At 42.6% G+C, this 5,000-nt stretch overlaps 1 long non-coding RNA gene across 1 annotated transcript in view; it reads right to left on the bottom strand.

Annotated features, from left to right (window-relative positions):
• Positions 1 to 4,315, bottom strand: part of LOC123513547 — a 17,701-nt gene extending 13,386 nt beyond the window's left edge. Inside the window, exon 1 of the long non-coding RNA XR_006677396.1 lies at positions 4,179 to 4,315. This is a non-coding gene — a long non-coding RNA (uncharacterized LOC123513547). The remainder of the gene's footprint in view (positions 1 to 4,178) is intronic.
• Between the last annotated feature and the right edge of the window lie 685 nt (positions 4,316 to 5,000).

Raw genomic sequence — 5,000 nt, 5'->3', positions numbered from 1 at the left:
TGCGAAGGAGGAAAAAAAAAGGTGATAGGGAAAGAATGTAAAGAAGGAGGTTAATCGATTGTGTGGAATTTGAAGGAAGGAAGGAAGGAAGGAGGAAAGGAAGGAAGGAAGGAAGGAAGGGAAAAAATGGAAGGATAAAAGGAAGAAGGAAGGAAGGAAGGAAGGAAAAATGGAGGAAGAAAGAAAGGAGGGAAAGAAGGAAGGAAAAGAAGATGGCTAGGAAGGAAGGGAGGAAGGAAAAGAAGGAAGGAGAGAAAGAAGGAAGAAAAAAAAAGGAGGCAAGGAGAGTGGGAAGGAGGAAAGGAAGGAGGGTAGGAAGAAAGCAAGGAAAGAAAGAAAGAGGGAAAATAAAGAAGGAATGAAGGAATGAAGAAGGAAGGAAGGAGAGAAGAAAAAGGAAGGAAGGAAAAAAGAAGGAAAGAAGAAAGGAAGGAAGAAAAACAACAGCTTATTTTTCTCTCTCTCTCTCTCTCTCTCTCTCTCTCTCTCTCTCTCTCTCTCTCTCTCTCTCTCTCTCTCTCTTTACTTTCATTTTCCTCCTTGAAATGGAAATAAAAGTTTGAGAAAAAAGAAAAAAGAAAAGAAAACAAGACACATATTTTCTTTTTTCCTTTATTTTCTTTATTTTCTTTTTCTTTTTTTTCTTTTATTTTCGTTTTTTTTGTTGTTATTCTTGTTTTTTTTTATTTGTGAGAGAGAGAGAGAGAGAGAGAGAGAGAGAGAGAGAGAGAGAGAGAGAGAGAGAGAGACAGAGAGACAAACAGACAAACGGACAAAGATGAGAGTAGACAAGATAACAAGATAAATTTTCATGTAAACACACACACACACACACACACACACACACACACACACACACACACACACACACACACACACACACACACACACAGGTTCAATCCTTTAATATACTTACCCATGTGTGTGTGTGTGTGTGTGTGTGTGTGTGTGTGTGTGTGTGTGTGTGTGTGAATGATTGAGATAAATATAATACTCAAGGAATTAGATAATGTTAAATGTCAACTTTGAACGTCCTTGTGAGAGAGAGAGAGAGAGAGAGAGAGAGAGAGAGAGAGAGAGAGAGAGAGTCTTTCCTCACATCTAGATAAGAGAGAAGAAAGATAGGATTAAAGAGAATAGAGGAAGGAGAAAGGAGAGCAGGAAAAGGAGGAGGAGGAGGAGGAGGAGGAGGAGGAGGAGGAGATGAAGATAAGTGAAAAGGATGACAGTGAAGTGAAGGAAGAGAGAGAGAGAGAGAGAGAGAGAGAGAGAGAGAGAGAGAGAGATTAGAGATGAGGAAGAGGGAAGGGAAGGGTGGGAGGGGATGATGTCAAGTACTTTCACCTCTCTCTCTCTCTCTCTCTCTCTCTCTCTCTCTCTCTCTCTCTCTCTCTGGTCATCTTTCTTTTCTTTTTCTTACTATTTACTTATTTATCATCTTGTCTCCTTGTCTCTCAGGGTGTGTTTGCTCTCTCTCTCTCTCTCTCTCTCTCTCTCTCTCTCTCTCTCTCTCTCTCTCTCTCTCTCTCTCTCTGAACAGTTAAATGGTGAAATGAATATATTGAGTATGTGTGTGTGTGTGTGTGTGTGTGTGTGTGTGTGTAAATTACAGGTATAACCCACGCACACAGCCGCACACACCTTACACACACACACACACACACACACACACACACACACACACACACACACACACACACACACACATTTCTGCGTATCTCGAATAAAAACAAGAAGGAGAAGAAGAATTTATGATACGATGATAATAAGGATGTAATCTGTACAACAACAACAACAACAACAACAACAACAACAACAACAACAACAACAACAACAGAACCACAATAAGAATGATAATGTTGGTTCTACTATTACTACTACTACTACACAACAACTACTACTACTACTACTACTACTACTACTACTACTACTACTACTACTACTACTACTACTACTACTACTACTACTACTACTACTACTACTATTTGTTCTTAGAAATTAAACTAGGAAAAATATGAATGAGTTAATAATGGAATGCTAATTGTAGAGAGAGAGAGAGAGAGAGAGAGAGAGAGAGAGAGAGAGAGAGAGAGAGACAGGTAAAGAAACATAAAGATGGTAAAAAAAATAGAGAAAAAAAGAAAATAAAACAAGTCAGGATGGGTTGAAGGAAAACCTGTTAGAAAGAGAGAGAGAGAGAGAGAGAGAGAGAGAGAGAGAGAGAGAGAGCCTTGGGTCACTTACATTATAGGGAAGTGAAAATAAAGATGATCCGGTTATGGTAAATCTCTCTCTCTCTCTCTCTCTCTCTCTCTCTGGCCTTGCTCACAATGAATGGGGAATATTTTTGGAAATCTATTGTTTTATTTTCCTCTTTTTCTTTTTCTTTTTACTTTTTTTTGTTATTTATTTCACATTTCTTCATTTCCTGTTGTTGTTGTTGTTGTTGTTTTTGTTGTTTTTGTAGTAGTAGTAGTAGTAGTAGTAGTAGTAGTTGTTGTTGTTGTTGTTGTTGTTGTTGTTGTTGTTGTTGTTGTAGTAGTAGTAGTAGTAGTAGTAGTAGTAGTAGTAGTAGTAGTAGTAGTAGTTGTTGTTGTTGTTGTTGTTGTTGTTGTTGTTGTTGTTGTTGTAGTAGTAGTAGTAGTAGTAGTAGTAGTAGTAGTAGTAGTAGTAGTACTAGTTGTTGTTGTTGTTGTTGTTTTTGTAGTAGTAGTAGTAGTAGTAGTAGTAGTAGTAGTAGTTGTTGTTGTTGTTGTTGTTGTTGTTGTTGTAAAATCACGTGCTTTCAAATTTAGTGTCTGCTTGTTTTTGTTTGTTTTGTTTGTTTTGTTTGGGTTATTTAAAAGTTTTTCTTTCTCTTTCTTTTCTTTTTGTCTTTTTTTCCTCCTTTTTCTCTTTTTTTCTTTTATTTGTTTTTTTTTTAGTAAATGCGGAATTATTAATAGTGCTGATGAAAAGGAGGAGGAAGAGGAGGAATAGGAGGAGGAGGAGGAGGAGGAGGAGGAGGAGGAGGAGGAGGAGGAGGAAGAAGAAGAAGGAAGTGGAAGAGGAAGAGAAATAGAAGAAGAAGAAAAAAAATGTAAGAACGAGGAGGAGAAGAAGAAAAAATAAAAAGAAATGGAAACAGGAAAAGGAGGAGGAGGAGGAGGAGGAGGAGGAGGAGGAGGAGGAGGAGGAGGAGGAGGAGGAGGAGGAGGAAGAAGAAAAGGACAAGTAGAAGAAGCAGAAGAAGAAGGAGAAAAAAGAGCAAAATCATAATAACTATAAGAACAACAACACACACACACACACACACACACACACACACACACACACACACACCGCGTAGGGTAGTGGTTAGCACGCTCGACTCACAATCGAGAGGGCCAGGTTCGAGTCCCGGGAAGCGGCGAGGCAAATGGGCTTGGCTGTTAATGTGTGGGGTGTGTTGACCTAGCAGTAAATAGGTAGGGGGTGTAACTGGAGGGGTTGTGGCCTCGCTGTCCCGGTGTGTGGAGTGTGTTGTGGCCTCGCTGTCCCGGTGTGTGGAGTGTGTTGTGGCCTCGCTGTCCCGGTGTGTGGAGTGTGTTGTGGCCTCGCTGTCCCGGTGTGTGGAGTGTGTTGTGGCCTCGCTGTCCCGGTGTGTGGAGTGTGTTGTGGCCTTGCTGTCCCGGTGTGTGGAGTGTGTTGTGGCCTCGCTGTCCCGGTGTGTGGAGTGTGTTGTGGCCTCGCTGTCCCGGTGTGTGGAGTGTGTTGTGGCCTCGCTGTCCCGGTGTGTGGAGTGTGTTGTGGCCTCGCTGTCCCGGTGTGTGGAGTGTGTTGTGGCCTCGCTGTCCCGGTGTGTGGAGTGTGTTGTGGTCTCGCTGTCCCGGTGTGTGGAGTGTGTTGTGGCCTCGCTGTCCCGGTGTGTGGAGTGTGTTGTGGCCTCGCTGTCCCGGTGTGTGGAGTGTGTTGTGGCCTCGCTGTCCCGGTGTGTGGAGTGTGTTGTGGCCTCGCTGTCCCGGTGTGTGGAGTGTGTTGTGGCCTCGCTGTCCCGGTGTGTGGAGTGTGTTGTGGCCTCGCTGTCCCGGTGTGTGGAGTGTGTTGTGGTCTCAGTCCTACCCGAAGATCGGTCTATGAGCTCTGACCTCGCTCCGTAATGGGGAAGACTGGCTAACTGACCAGCAGGCGACCGAGGTGAATTACACACACACACTTACCTGTACAACACTAATTAACACCAGGTAAGGAAACGACAAATAGAGAGAGGGAGAGGGTATGTTGTCTCTCTCTTTCTCTCTCTCTCTCTCTCTCACTGGAGGTAAAGTTAGAGACAGACACCTTGACTCCTTCTTAGCTCCTCCCAAACTGAGCTATCTCACTATTCTCTCCCTCTTTCCTACCTCCTCCTCCTCCTCCTCCTCCTCCTCCTCCTCCTCCTCCTCCTCCTCCTGGCGAGAAGGTGAGGAGAGAAGGGAAAGGTGGAATGGAGGAAAAAAAAAGGAAAGAGGAGTATGAGAAAGAGAGAGAGAGAGAGAGAGAGAGAGAGAGAGAGAGAGAGGGTTGGGATGCAAGTTTTGTTATTGTTGTTGTTGTTGTTGTTGTTGTTGTTGTTGTTGTTGTTGTTGTTGTTGTTGTTGTTGTTGTTGTTGTTGTTGTTTGTTATTGATTCTATTTAGTCTTTCTTTATTCAATTATTCATTCAGTTATTCACTTTATTTATTTATTCATGTGTTTATTCATTTATTAACTTTTACTTTGTGTCTTTCCATTAGAGAGAGAGAGAGAGAGAGAGAGAGAGAGAGAGAGAGAGAGAGAGAGAGAGAGAGAGAGAAAGTGAAGATACCCCCAGAATCTTTGCCAACTAGTTTCCCACAAGCACACACACACACACACACACACACACACACACACACACACACACACACACACACACACACACACACACACACACACACACACACACACACACACGTAACCTCAAGACCTGCTAACCTAAAACACAAAGAGAAATTAAGTTAGTTCTCTTTTTTTCCTTTTTT

This window comes from Portunus trituberculatus, chromosome 36 (assembly GCF_017591435.1).
Source record: "Portunus trituberculatus isolate SZX2019 chromosome 36, ASM1759143v1, whole genome shotgun sequence".
Lineage (NCBI taxonomy): Eukaryota > Metazoa > Arthropoda > Malacostraca > Decapoda > Portunidae > Portunus > Portunus trituberculatus.
The sequence above is the reverse complement of the archived record's forward strand: the minus strand, read 5'-3'. Positions and strand labels throughout refer to the sequence as shown.